The sequence below is a fragment of the Polypterus senegalus genome, chromosome 15 (genome assembly GCF_016835505.1).
Source record: "Polypterus senegalus isolate Bchr_013 chromosome 15, ASM1683550v1, whole genome shotgun sequence".
Classification (NCBI taxonomy): Eukaryota; Metazoa; Chordata; class Cladistia; order Polypteriformes; family Polypteridae; genus Polypterus; species Polypterus senegalus.
Window position 1 is genome coordinate 115,550,271 of NC_053168.1, and position 15,521 is coordinate 115,565,791.

The following is a 15,521-nucleotide window of genomic DNA, read 5'->3' on the forward strand; positions in this document are numbered from 1 at the left end:
CCCCTAGGGTGACCTTATTATACTCTTTATTATGTAGACCGGAACAAAATGACCCAAATCCCTGCTGTAACCCTCATATGTTTCACTATATCAATAACCTCAGACAATAAGATATACTGTAGTACTAAAATAGGCAGGAGTTTAGATGCATATTCCTGATAATGGGCTACCAGGTTTCTTTCTCTTATTATTTTGGTTGGCCTCTAGTCTGGCTTGGTCTTTGCTACCACATGGCCTTTGATTGGAGTGAGAGAGTGGAACATCCTTGCCCCTCTATTAATATGACAAGTGGAGAGATCTCCTCTCAAGATGGAAAATAGCAGATATAGACAAAGCCTCTGTATTAGCCTTAATTTAACGAAATCTGTGGTTTCTTGGCACAGTTGTTGAATTGGTGAATGTGCTTGGGTACACTCCAACCCCAATTCCAGTCCTGGCCTGTTCATGTCCGCCAGTCTGGCTCACCTTAGCTAACTTTTGTTCCTGTCATTTTCTCCATTTTCAAATGATGCACAAACACACTTCTAGACAAACAAGAAAGAAAGGATATGCAAGTAATTTAGTCATGAAACACAAAACAGTTATCCCCCTCCCTGACACAGACGGTTCTCTTCCAATAAATGATCACATTTCTAAAACTGTGGGAAAGAAATTACAATAGCTTGTTTCTTTAAATCACCAATTAGTTCCTAAAATGACATATATAATTCATCTATCAATTATACTACATATTAGAAATGCATCAAAAAGTGAAACAACAGCAAAATACTACAACAAATCAGTGTTTCGGAAAACAGTTGCATTTGTGTAATTCTTAATTCAGTTCATTTCTCCTGTATATTTTCATTACTAAGCATTTTTAATCCATAGTATACGTGCATGTTTATGAAAGTTTCCCAATAAAATGTCTGATGCTTATATTGCAGCATCTATTCCATCAGTTTATATAGAAAACATGTTTTCTTTTTCGAAGGGATTTGCCAAAGAGGTTTAGTAAATACCTATTTTTAACATACTTTCCCACACCCGCAAACCCGACTACATCCCTTGTTTGGTGATATAATGCACAAGTTAAGAATTTCTAAAAGCAGACAAACAAAAAAAAATCATACAAAGTTTTTACTTTTTATTTTTATTATTTTTCTGCTCTATCATTCAGCCTTTAACATTCTCCCATGAATAAACATTTCAGCTGTTTTAAAGTATAGATAGTAGGTAAATGACAGGCAGATTTGTAAAGTGTTATATTTGTTGTAAATTTGGTATTAAATTGCTGGATACTGTAAAATTTACCAGACTGTTTGGGAGGGGGGCAGGGGAAAAAGGTTCCATGTAATTGTACCGGAGCCATTGTTGAATCACCAGCATATCATAGTTTTGCATACTATAGTCTCAGAGTAACTGTATATTCAGTATGCATGAACCTGATCGTTTTAATCCATATATTACATATCTGTGCTTCGGGAACAACTCTCTGCTTAAACTGATTATTTTTAATGGAGTTTACTCAGCAAAAATACATGTTCCATATATTCATGCATGCTCTGCAAAATCACATCATTTCATTCTGATGCATTTATGTCATTTAAATGACCAGATGCCCTCTGCTGGTGAAGACAGTTGAAGTACCATACAAAAGGTATCTTGAAAAACCTTTCCACAGGAGATAATGTCCAACAGCAATTACCAAAGTTTATCCCAATTCCAATATGGTATATAACATACATGGTGTATTTTCTTTAACGATAGGTGTTTTAATACTATACATTCATTCAATCCATCAGCATTGATAGTGTATTTGAATGTCAATTTTTGGTTCTTATCACTGAGAGTTACTTTAACTGAAGGATACAATTTTAAATTGATTACTTTAAAAACAAGTGTTCCAGTTTGTTTACATAATCCTTAAAAAATCCTTAAAATCTTTTTTAATAACATATTGAGCAGTACATAGAGAGAATTCTGCCCTGCAGTGCAGTTTGAGATTAGCCTGCATCTTATTCACAGACATACTTAACAAAATCTCTCTATTGTTAAAAAAAAAAATCCTGGAAAGGAAAAGCAGGGTGACGAGACGTGATCTTCTCGGAAGACACTTAAAAGACCCGGGAGACGCAAACAATATCAAATAAGAGCACGGCCAGCAAAACACTCAGTCATGTAAAGGCACGTAGCACACACAGATCCTGTGCTCTCAGCACATATAAAGCGTATAAGGACAATCCATTCAAGATGAAACGTCAACGACTAAGCAAAGAAGAAAGAGCAGAGCAGAAAAAAGAGACCCAAAACCATTGGAGAGAAAAAAAGGCAGATAAGAGATTATGAAAGCAGTGGAATTCAAAAGGCTCAGACAAACGATGGTACGATACACATGCAGAGAAAGGTAAAGAATATGAAAGCAGTAAAATTCAAAAGTATTGTAGCATCCCAGCCAGGTTGAAGCCTTTTTTATTTTAAGTGACTGTTAGGTCCGAATGAGGGAGGGCGGAGTACAGCACGGAAGACTGATAGCGGGGTATTGACTGATGCGGTAAGTGTCGGCAAGACCCGGTTGGACAGGGTGCTAGAAAGTTTTGTTTGGGGTTACGAAGTCAGTGATTGTTCAAGTAAAACTTTTGTGACACTTTTGTATTACGTCAGTCACTACAGTTTCAAAAAAAGATAGTAAAGATCGCATTAGCGCAAACAAAAGGAAATTAATCATCAGGGCCAGGTGTAATTGAAAAAACAGCAGGACAAAGCGAGGTCAGAAATAAAAGGCAAAGAGCAGAAAACAAAGTCTTTTTGCCTTCGCATCATTCAATGCACAAAACGTAGATTTACACAATAATGGGCCATACGCTATGAGAATCTGTGGTCCCACAACAGTTAAAGCAATGACAAGCTTAATTTCAAAGAAAACACAGTTCGGTCAGGTGTATATTTACGATCACAGAAAAGTGATGCAAATTTTAACAGGCAACAAGAAAGGTAATGTATATATTCCGCGAATAACATTAGACACCAAAGGAGATCTTGATATGCCATTCGTATTAAAATGTTTACAGTTTCCCGTGAGAATAGCTTTTGGTTTGACACTTAACAAATCACAGGGACAAACATTAGAAAAAGTCAGATTATTTATTAGAGAAACAGAAACAATATTCACTCTCGAGCAGTTATACGTTGCATTGTCAATTGAATCAAAATTCAATGCGATCTTGAAGAAAAGGTAATTCCAAATATTGTTTTTAATAAAGCTTTAAAATAAAAGTGCAAATAATGAAATTAAAACAATTACAAAGAGAAAAAACTGCTTTTAAAAATTGTATATCCGATTAACCAGACACAGGGGTTGGAGAGCGAAGCGAGCAGGGGGCAGAGCACCCTAGTTGTTTTAAAATATCTTATTTGCTCCATAATTTTATATTCTTGACTTATACAGCAGTTTGCAGAAATTTAAAAACACTAGCCAACCTGCTGCGTACCATACACCACATAATCAGGCGTTTTTTAATGATTTTTAAGCACAGGGAGAAAATTAACATTTGAAAAATCGTTAATGTAATAAATCAGCAAGAAAAGCAACATTGTAACAATGCACGGAACGAACCAACATACAATCGTCCGTGCGGCGCTCAGGCATGGAGGGTGGAACGGGAGGAGAGGAGAAGGACATCTATTCTGCTTCCTCCGTCATGCTAGTGTGCTGATTTCTTGTTCAGTATGCACTGCCTGCTCATGTGCCCACCTCCAACTCGTCACTCGAGTCGTTGTTGTCTTTGCACAGTCCAGATGCACCTGTGACTCACGTAGACTTTTCATTGCTCTGTGCGGTTTTGGCTGCCTTTCTATATATAATCCACCAAGACACCCGACCACGGTAGTAGCAAGGTGGGAGGGGGGTGTATACAAAGTGCAGGAGCATCTAAGAAGACGCATGTTTGTCGCGGAAGCAAATTGCTGTATGTAGCATGTAAAACAGTTTGCTATGGTGCATGCGGTCGTGCGTCGTAACCGAAAACTCGGTTTTTAAAGACTGCTTACTTCATTGTGTTTTAACCTTAGTTGTAAAGGATTGTTTTAAGGATCCCATTGGATACCCCTCGCAAACCGTTTTACACGCTGCATATGGCGACTCACCTCCATGAGAAACATGCCTCTATGAACAGTCAAGGTGGCTCGGAGGTACATGAGGCCTCTACAACAGACGAATATAAATGACGCCGTTCTTTCTGTGTCGTCGCGTCTGAATTGGTGGGTGTGGCTCTGCGAGTTGTCGTCGTATCCAATGGTCTTGGAGTTGGTGGGCGTGGCTCCTCCCTTTGTGCGCCATAGGTGTCTTACTTGTCGGCGGCTTAGTGAATCCACGCCCCTTCCGGCATGCTTTCCATGGGTGTCTTGCCTTAGTGAATTATACTGTATATATAGATATGTAAAATGAATTAGAAAATGTTTGCTTATTTCAATAAAGTGATAAGTATAGTTATGTGCATTCATTGGTTATACAAATATATTTAGAAGCAGTGCAATATAAAAATGAAAAGGTTCAGCTGAGCAATATTTTGTTGATCCTCAATGCTCATACATGTATCCATTATATATCTTTTAGTTTATTTTTATGCTGCATCAATTAAATGTATTAAATAAAAACCGCCAAGAACACCAGAATCAGAAAGTCTGCTAATTTTAGAGTAAGTTTCTGCACAGTCTTGGGACTACTAACTTGTTTTAACTCTCTTTTATTGTTTGTTTTAATTTGATTGGGATTAGTTAAGGTATTATTAGGCTAAACAACTGTTCAGTCATTCACATTTTCAAATCTGCTTAATTCAGGTGCCAGGTGTTGAAACCTACTCCAGCAACATTGGCGCCAGTCAAGAAGCAGATCTTGACAACATGTCAGTCCTGTTTTATTTCACAATTTCTTTCCAAATATTGTGTACTTATGTTGTATAAATGTTTGGGACAAACAAATACACTTATTGTTTATTTATATGGGTGAAAATTTTTGGTTTCTCTGAAATCTGCAGGCTAAATATTTTTTAACTTTGATTTGTATATTAGTATTTTATTTAAAAAGAGTTGCATCATGTACATTGTGATTTTATTTTTCTATTTAAACTGATTTTTTTCTGTTTTTCCTTATCAGTGGCTTAGAAGAACCTTCACCTAAAATCCCTTCATTAGCGCATTTGGATCAACTCAAGGTTTGTTATTTTATGTGAATGTAAAAATGAGAAACACACACCGGACATTTTCATTCAATTTTGTGGTACTTATAAATTATTAGTAGTCCTTTTAATACTTAAAAAAATTTCCACACTTAAATTTTGATTACTTTGTTCTGAATGTTTATCTGGTTAGACCTTTTCACTTCTTTGGTTCACTTTCACATTAGCTGTTTCAGACAGACTATGAGTATTTTTGTGAACAAAATTATAGTTTCTTAGCTACATTATCTACTAGTTTACGGAAGTTCTGAACCGCACAGTAAAAAAAAATTATGGGATAACCCTTATCTCGTACGTACAAGATACTTTCACGTACGTACAAGATGTTTTCACGTACGTACAAGATGTTTTCACATATGTACGTGATAAACTTCAAGATAAACTTAGATTAAAATATTACAAAGTGTGCTTCGGGGCTTCCTAATTACAACCTTACCAAGGCTGTGGCGCTTCAGTTTGACGTCACTTCCAGCGCTTGTAGCGTGGTGAAATAAAAAAGAAGACGGATGGGCTTTTATTTATTAAAGGAGTGTGGGATGGTTAGAGTTGGGTTTAACAGCAGCATGCAATACCTACGTCAGGTAATGCCCAGAACGTCGGTGACGAAATGCCCATCGCATACCCCATTACACTATGGTTAAGAGTAGGCTTGTGGGAGGGTAAGGGTTTAGTTTACAGGTATTCGTCTGCACACTCGTACGGAGCACCTGAGGAGATATGGTGTTTTGTTTCTTCCTGGGAAACAATTTGGTGCGTACAACTTACCATAGCCTGCGCACCAGGGGCCTCATGTATAACGCCGTGCGTAGAACTCGTACTATAACATGGCGTAAGCACAAAAGCCGAAATGTGCTTACGCACAGAAAAATCCAGATGCAGGAATCTGTGCGTACTCCAACTTCCACGTTCTTCCGCTACATAAATCCCGATCAGCGTGAAAACTAACGCTCGTGCACGCGCATTATGTAACGCCCCAAATCCTTCCAGAATTACGCCTATTTGAATATGCAAATCAATATAAATCGCCCTTAAGCGCAGCCTTCTGTGAAAAGACAATGGGAAAAGCACGGGGGGAAACATAAGAATTTCAGCGAATACCAAGTGGAGGCAAAGGAAAAACATACTATTTGTTAAAATAAGCCGTGGTATAATCAACAAAAGGAAGTTGATCGAGTGGCATAGCGTGTTGGAGAAATATGAAAGCTCACATCCACAAAATCGCACAGTGCCGGAAATAAAAAAGAAGTCACATATCAAAGTCGCGTGGAAAGCCGAGTTGTAAGCCCACTGTCTGAGTGTCATATGAAAGCTTATTAGGGTACAGAGAAAAAAGCCACACGGTGGGGAAAAAGCACGAAATGTCCACTTCAATCTCGACATTTCCACTTTAATCACGTAGTTTATTTTGTCATTAAAGTAGAACATCATAAAATTCATCTTAAAATTGTTTAATTAACCAGTTTCTAAAATCACATTGTAATTAAAGTAGCACGTTAAATGCTTTGTTTTGTATTTGATTTTCTATGTGCTCTATGTGTGTGAATCACTACTTGCTTCTTAAACCGGCTCTCTTCCTCCAACTGGACACAGAGTCCATTACATTCGTGATATTACAGCTCTCTGAATAACTAAAATACTGAGATGTATACGTGATGTCATTTTCATGATGATAGGAGTTAAAGCACGTTATTAAACATGTTTCACTTGATGAAATAATTTATTGCAGCAGTACTCAGGGCGGCTCTAAGCTTGTGGTGGCACTGGGCAGAGGAAGAATCGGTGGATCCTTAGCCGCCAATGTCATGCACGGAGGATGGCCACGTATGTTGCAGACACTAGCCGCCTCGTGCTCATGACACAAGCATTTAACTTTTGCCGAAATTTGTCGCTGCGTTTTTAGCTGTGTTGTTATTTTATCTTTCTGTTTTATATTCAATATATATTGGCGTAGCCGTCACTGCAGTCAGTGCTTTTCTTTCCCCAAGTAACCGATCGCCATACAATCAGCTCTGTAATAGACGTTAAGCCATCTGTAAGCTTAGCGCCGATTCTTCAAAACGTTTAAAGAACATTGAAATATCTTCGTAGTACATGTTTAATTATTCTATCCTTAAAGACACTCCCAGTGAAGAATATAGATTATTTAAATGAAGTTAAAGTTTTATCTGTATAATTTAACAAACATATTTTGCTGCATTTCACCTTAAAAATGATATCGTCATCATATGTAAATACGCGCTTTACAAAGTGGCTCAGGTTGTGCGATATTATAACTATAGTGCAAGTTTACAGTGGGGTGATTGTACTTATAAGTACAAACAGTTCTACAAGGAGCACTTGATTGGCTGCATTTAAAGTTCTTGGGATTAAACTGTTTTGAACTGCGAGGTCCGTACAGGAAAGGCTTTGAAACGTTTTGCCGTGGCAGAGACAGCGTGTGCTTAATGCCGTATACCGATAATTCTCTTTCCGATCAGCTGCTGCTGTGATTCACACTCAGATACAGTGATATAAATACTCCGAGTGGTGCAGCGAGAGAAATATGGAAAAAGATGATCCGCTGTGGCAACTCTTAACGGGGGGAGCAAGAAGAAGAAGAAAGCAGTTAAGAAGAAGAAGAAGAAGAAAGCAGTTATGTCATTTGGAATACTATGGCTGTTCCCTGGACCATTATATTGTTACGAGTTAATTACAATATGCGGTTAGTTTCTGTGTATTTATAAAGCCGCGTCATGAAAATAATGAGTAATCACACAAGAACAGTACCATTGCTTTGACGCTGGGTGCCGCCAGTTTGCAAAACCGAGCGGAGAACTTGCGTACGACAAGGCATGAGGTACCGTGGAAAAGTGCGTGGCTTTACGCCAAGTGTAGGTTTTATACATCGCAATTTGAACATGGAAAAGTTCTTACGCAACATTTCTGTGCGTACGCACCGTTTATACATGAGGCCCCAGGTTCTTTAAAGTCGCACCTGCCAATATTGTGTGTGTGCCGCATACTTTCAGATGAGCACCAAATGCCGTTGCGTGCCACTTGTACGTCATTCCACTGGCAAACCTGGCACACCGTGTCACCCGTTGCATTGTGCAAAAACGAACTGCGATCTTTAAGAGTACAGCAGAGATCTAAATCGTGTTGCGGCGGATTTTTATTGTCACGTATTTGACAAGATGGATCCCTAAGTTAAATGGCAGGTAATACTTCCTTAGCCCAAACGTAAGGAAATTCATTGACTAACTTGCCCTGTGATGCGAAGAAGACACTTTCTTTCAGTTGACTGTGATATATAATATGCGCTCTAAAGAGTGAAATCGATTTGGATCTCTTTAATTTATATTATGTGTATATATATATATATATATATATACATATTTAGATATATTTTTGTTAAATGCAGTTGAATTTTGCCCAGACCAACCCGAGTATAGTCAAATTGACTAGTAAATTTAGCATACATCTGTCTTCATATAAACGGCACAAAACTGATTGTAATATTGAAGTCACACTCTAAATTGTTAAATCAGTTTGGCTCACTTTCATTTTACAGTTCTGTAACAAGAGAGACTGCAGTTAGATTTTGACACCCAAATGCGGATACAAGTCCTTTTTTTCTAGCAAAGTTTACACATTCCCGTACCAGCAACAAGTCGGACTCCGCTGTTTACGGGGCAATCAGGTTAAATAACCAGCCTATTCTGTCTAACCACCTCCTGGAATCAGTAATCCATGTATTCATTACGTCCCGGCTCCACTACTCAAATTCCTGCCTTTATGGTATCAGTAAAGCCACACTTTCTAGACTCCAACTGGCTCAGAATGCGGCTGCCATGCTTCTAACTGGAAGTAGCAGAAGCCAACACATTACACCAATTTTAAAAACCCTACACTGGCTGCCGATTAGATTCAGAATCGATTTTAAGATACTCCTCTTAACCTATAAGGCACTTAACGGTCTAACCCCTGCCTATTTGAGTATCTTGCTCCATCGTCACAATCCTCTTTGTGTTCTTAGATCCACAGATCAGCTGCTCCTAACCGTTCCCAAGGCACATTTTAAAGCTCGTGGTGAAAGGGCTTTTTCCGTCTCTGCACCCAGGCTCTGGAACTCCCTACCCTTAGTGGTTAGGCAAGCCGCCTCAGTCGCCACATTTAAATCATGCCTAAAAACGCACTTCTTCACATTGGCTTTTAATTCTTAACCTGTCTCATTTCCACTTGCTTCTTCCTATTTTTCAATTTTATTGGGTCCTCTGACCTGTTTTTAGTATCTCTGTTTTAATTCTCTCTTAATGTTTGTTTTTAATATTTTGTTTTTAGCCCTGCTTCTTTTTTAACTGTACAGCGCTTCGGTCAGTTGTAATGCTGTGTTTTTAAGCGCTCAACAAATGAAATGGTATGGTATGGTATGGTATCCGTGCCTCTGATTTGTAATAAAACTGAAAGAAGGTGTCTTCATTTTTTCCCATTACCATAAACACAATGGCATCATAAGTTAGCCAATTAATATACCAAGTGTACCTACATTTGGGCTAAGCAAGTATTACCAGCAATTTAACTTAGTGATCCATCCTGTCAAAAACTTGACAATAAAAACGGCAGAAACACGATTTAGATCTCTGCTGTACTTTTAAAGATCGCAGTTCATTTTGCACAATGCAACGGGTGACCCAGTGTGCCAGGTTGGCCAGTGGATTTCACTAGGATAATCAAGTTTGACTTTTTAGCAAGGGTACATTTCTTGTCTGAGAACGGCGGGAGTTAAAGTGGCCCGATTTGGATTTAACTCTTTAGATGCACGTTAAAGCCCACAGTTCATTGTTGCAGATAAGCGATCGAGTGTTCCAGGTTTACTAGAGAATTAAATTAGTGAACCCACATTGAACTGGGTAAACTTCACATGCAGTAAATACGTGAAATATGAATTCCTTTCGTAACTTGTGCGAATAACAAGCTGCGGGATAGAAAGTAAATGGCTAGCTAATGTAATTTCCTTTTACTATAAATTAGTGCATTGGTTAGCGGTGCTGCTTCGCGGATTTAACGATCTGGGCTTGAATGCATAGCCTGATTTTATAAACTTGCCAATATTCATTTCTGTGGACTGTAACTGTATGAGGAAAACATCAGACTGTTCAGTGATATGTCCCGTTTCCAGAAAATGATGTACAGTAGCACGCAATGCGCAATGGCATTTGGTGCTCATCTGAAAGAATGCGGCGCACAAGCAGTGTTGGCAGGTGCGACCTTAAAAGTGCCTGGTGCGACCTTAAAAGTGCCTGATGCGCAGGCTGTGGTAAGTGGTGGGCACGAGATAGTAAGTTGTACGCACAAATGTTTCCCAGGAACAAACAAAACACCATATCTCCTCAGGTGTTCCGTACGAGTGTGCAGACGAATACCTGTAAACTAAACCCTTACCCTCCCACAAGCCTACTCTTAACCATAGTATAATGGGGTATGCAATGGGCATTTCGTGACTGACATTCTGGGCATTACCTGACGTAGGTATTGCATGCTGCTGTTAAACCCAACTCTAACCATCCCACACTCCTTTAATAAATAAAAGCCCATGCGTCTTCTTTTTTATATCACCGCGCTACAAGCGCTGGAAGTGATGTCAAACTGAAGTGCCACAGCCTTGGTAAGTTCGTAATTAGGAAGCCCCGAAGCACACTTTTGTAATATTTTAATCTAAGTTTATCGCATACGTACGTGAAAACATCTCGTACGTACGTGAAAGTATCTTGTACGTACGAGATATTTTCACGCGTCGTCGTGATAAGGGTTATCCCATAATTTTTTTTCACTGTGCAGTTCAGAGCTTCCGTAACTAGTTCTCTCACTCCAAATATTTGTTGATTTTTGTTGCTGGCTGTTAAAAATGAATTCTTAAGAAATATTACCATCCAAAACCTATTTTTATATATCTTTATATTCATTTATTTTCTGAAAGTTCTTTTACAGTAAAGTTTCTAAGGGATATGAGTCATATACGCTCTAAAGTCAACAAACAAGTGAGCATTTTAAAAGTTATCTGTGATACTGCTGTGTGTATTAATGTTTGCAATATTTAAGTAAAGTTTTATAAAGCCTGTCTTCTGATATTGAACTTGTCATGTCAATATTTTTCCTCTTAATTCACTTCATGAATTTTGCCTATATCACTGCTTAATTTTATCACACCTAATACTGCCACACATTCTATTTTAAATGTACCAGTTCTTAATGCTGTCAATGATCTTTTTACATGCATTCCACTGTACATCTGGAATGTTCTATTTTAAATGTACTGAAGCTCTTTGAGATGATGCTAACCTAAGCAATTGTGTTTAAATTAATGTTGAATGCAGTGGTACAAATGGTGTGAATTTATTGTTTTAGGACACTACTTTATGTCACAAAAGGTCACTGTTTAGTGACATGTAATTCCTCTTGGGTAATGCTGTAGCCCACTTTTATAAAATATTTTTGCCAGTTTGAATCCAAAACATCTGAAACTTCCAGTTCAAAAAGTTATGTTCGAGTCAGGTTGGGTCCTGATCCCCCAAAGATGGGTAAGCAGTATTTTAGCATAAAAGCCCTTTCCTTACAATACTAGATATCTGTTTCTGAACTGGAGATGGCTGAGAATCTGTTAAGCTCATGGAGATTAATGACTATAGTACAGGGTGTGAAATACCTAAAGCAAAAAGACTTGAAGTGGCAGTGTTTAAGGTTACATGCAGTGGCATATTTTTCCACAAAATTATCAATAAACTGTAAATTTTGCAGATATCATTGGAAGAAACTAATTTTAAAATAAATGTCATGACTGAATTAATCATAAACAATTTCTGATTCCCTTCACAGGTGGCAGTGAGCAGACTAGGAGTATACCTTGTTTTTCTAAGTGAATTCTTTACATTCACAGTTTTTCTTATTCTTCAAGCTCTGCAATATCAGCTACTGAATGTTCAGAGACATCTCGTAACATGGACTCCGCAAGCCCTCTCAGTAAATGCACCGTTAAATGGGATAGTTCATTAAAGCTCACAGGAGATCATGCTTCCAGCACCGCTCTGGGAGGTACATTAGTGTCAAGGTCCTGGCCACATGGCTTTGATTAATGTGATAAGGGAGATTTTTTTTTGTATCTTCTATTCTGTATAAACAGAATTCCAGTATGACAAGTGCAAAAGTACAAGCGTATTATAGACATACCATGGCCTAAATTTGTAATGGCACTATGGAAGAAAAAGGGTTAATTGAATTTGAATATAGATTACTGGATGACTTTGAAAATAAACAATTGTTAAAATGTAGTAATTTTTCATAAAGGATATCTTTAAGTATCTTTATATATTTATTATACAACTTGGCTTCAGAAAGGGCCAACATTGAGAAACAGCAGACTATCTTTAAACATCAGTGTGGGATCAAAATAAGCTGAGGCCAAAATTGGAAATAACTACATCGATGCTGCTATGTTGCCATTGTGCCCGATACAGTTAAACTGAAAACACATTACAAGGACATTGTCCTGCTTCAGATTGCTAATGCATGGATGGGGAGAGCAGCAGGAAGAACGATGGTTCATTGTGTAAATGGAAGAGACAAGAAGTCATAAAGAGTTGGGGCACCTACGTGAATGTTGTATAATGAACGATGTTGTGTTTTCAGAAAATAATAGCGGAGACATCTTCAGACGAGAGTCTTGATCTGACTGACTCCAAAATGGCAGGAGATCCAGTTTTCAGGAGGGGGCAGCAGAAGTGATGTCATAGTTGGAATGTCTGTCAATCATTTGTTATCCATTGGAAGAAAAAAAGTCATTAAGTGACAGTTCCACCCCCTGGCTTGGAGTGTAATTACCAATAGAAGAGCTCTAAGGTGATCTCTGATACATGGGTATGTGGCAATTGGTTGCTTGTAGAATGGCAATAGTCAAATCTTTTTCAGTAAACCTTGGTGAGGGCACTAAAATTACCAGTGACAAGGCAAAGTGTCTCAAATTCTTCCTTCTTTTGGATCCAAAACTACTATAACAAGTAATTGCAACACAGTGAAGGTAATTCTGGGGAATGTATGACACCCCAGCAAAAGCAGGTAAAGCAGAGTAAGTCAAAACTCCACACGTCTGTGTTGCTATGATGAAAAGTCCTGCTGAAGACATTCAATATTAGCACAGCAGGGATGAGAAATGACTTGCAGATTAGGTGGCATATTGACTCGGACCTCTCAGTGTTAGTTGGAGCCAACTGTTATTGACAAATTCAGATTAATTTGTTCCTTGCAGAAAACTCTTGGGCTCATTTTCTTCCAGCCCATAGCACTTAACTAGCTGAACAATAAGGGAAACTCCTGAATTCTAAGAAACTGTTACGGTAGAAAGATCTTTTGGTTTAGTATCCTTATTTTTCTTGATCAGTGGTGTTTCTACATTAAGGGCCAGTGGGGCACAAACACAGCAGATGTTGTGCAATATATTTTTAGGTTTTCCTTTATTAATTTATTATTAAAATGTTTAGAATAACCTTCAGCTTTGTCTTCAGCTGTTCTTTGTCCAATTTATTAATCATATGTTCAGAGTAATCGGGGTGGGTACGTGGTATGAGGTGACACTTCAGGCAGAATGGCATTTTCATAGTATTTTTTTTTTTTTGGGTTACAAAATGACTATACAAATAATATCAGACACATATCGCCCTTAAGATTTACAGGCATATCAAATGTTTTAAGTACTGCCTTTAAAAATTGTAAGAAATATTTTCAATTTAAATTGTCATTTATCTATGAACTGCAATTTGCACACTGTGAGGTTTTGAGCATCAAAATGGCACATGTCATACCTACATGTAAATGACTGATACTGGCATTAATGTTCCTGATTTGTCACATGTAATGAGTATGTATTGAGTGATGGAAGGCAAGGATGGCTTGGCATCCCAACTGGGATGGTTGATGATCCCTTTCCCATTTGGGATTACTTAATGGATGGACAGATAGGGGCTGCCTTACAGGGCCGTTTGCTCCCCTAATATGCTGGGTGTCTGCACTCCTCTGCTTGGACTTTAGCGTGCACATCCGAAGGGCTGCGTGGGAGTTGTAGTCCCAGTGGATAGCTGTGGTGATGATGGTATATTTCTTTTTTAGAATAATTTTGCATTTCTTGCAATAATGCTTAAATTTGTAATATGTATAATTACAGTATATCAAACAGGTGTGGAAAGCTAAGACATGTTCAGGTAAAAAACAAAGGACATGCATGAATGACACACAACTGTCTGTATTCTTAACCACAAGCTCGTCTCCAGAAGGTCACAAGCTGGAGCCCTTAATTTCAAGGAAATTAAAAGTGCTTGTCAACTGCTTCTGAACACTTGCCGAAGGAGTGGTCTTACAAAAATGCCAAACAAAAGTTGAAGCTGGGAGTTAATGAACACAGACAGAGGCAATGGCAGAAGAGAGAGCTGCAGAGGTTCAGAAAGTAGGTTTGACAAAGACCCTTGAGAGAGCGGGGACAAACTGCTGCCAGCGAGGTGTAAGGACTTCACTGTAGGGTTGGCCCCCGAGATTGGGGAAAGAGAGACGGAAATCACTTATCATGATGGACTGATGCAGCAAACATTTAAGTGCAGCTGGAACATGCATCATATAAAGTAAATTGTTGCAATTATTTGCTTCTGCTTTGACATGATATCTTTATGGATAAATAAATTGAGAACACCTGCTGTGCGGTCTTGCTTACTGATCTAGTCATCAAGGGTATGTATAAACGGTGTGTACGCACAAAAATGTTGCGTAAGAATGTTTCCACGTTCAAATCGCGATGTACAAAACCTAAACTTGACATAAAGCCACACACATTTTCACGGTACCTCATACCCTGTTGTACGCAAGTTCTGCGCTTGGTTTTGCAGACTGGCGGCACCCAGCGTCAAAGCTGTGCTACTGTTCCTGTGTGGTTACCTTGTAGCAATGCTACTAGTAGTTAGAACTGCATCTCTCAGCAGTCCTTGCATGGGTTGTTGGGGTCAAAGGAGACCAGAGGGGTTTTAAAGGAAAGCAGGTGTCAAAGAAAAAAAGGAAAAAGTTTTGGTGCTTTGTGTGTTGCATTTATCTTTTGGACTGCCTGCCATTAATTCTGCCATATATCATCATTGTGTCCTGGATTGTATTTGTTTGTTGGGGTCTGGATCGTCTGTCTCCCTGTATACTGAGGACTGTGTTTGGATTCATTAGCTTTCCTGGAAGAGTGGAGCGCTCCTGAACCATCCATCCGTCTTCATCATTTCAGCAACTACCGGTAGGACTGTGTTTTCC

The 15,521-nt window shown here is 38.5% G+C and overlaps 1 protein-coding gene and 1 long non-coding RNA gene across 3 annotated transcripts in view; one reads left to right on the forward strand and one right to left on the reverse strand.

Annotated features, from left to right (window-relative positions):
• The window catches only part of LOC120515832, a 43,208-nt gene extending 28,209 nt beyond the window's left edge, over window positions 1-14,999 (forward strand). The window contains exons 6-7 of the long non-coding RNA XR_005630709.1: window positions 5,135-5,192; window positions 12,069-14,999. This is a non-coding gene — a long non-coding RNA (uncharacterized LOC120515832). The remainder of the gene's footprint in view (window positions 1-5,134; window positions 5,193-12,068) is intronic.
• The window catches only part of LOC120515820 (histone H2A-like), a 93,476-nt gene that overhangs the window by 52,250 nt on the left and 25,705 nt on the right, over window positions 1-15,521 (reverse strand). The gene's annotated exons all lie outside the window — the stretch shown is intronic.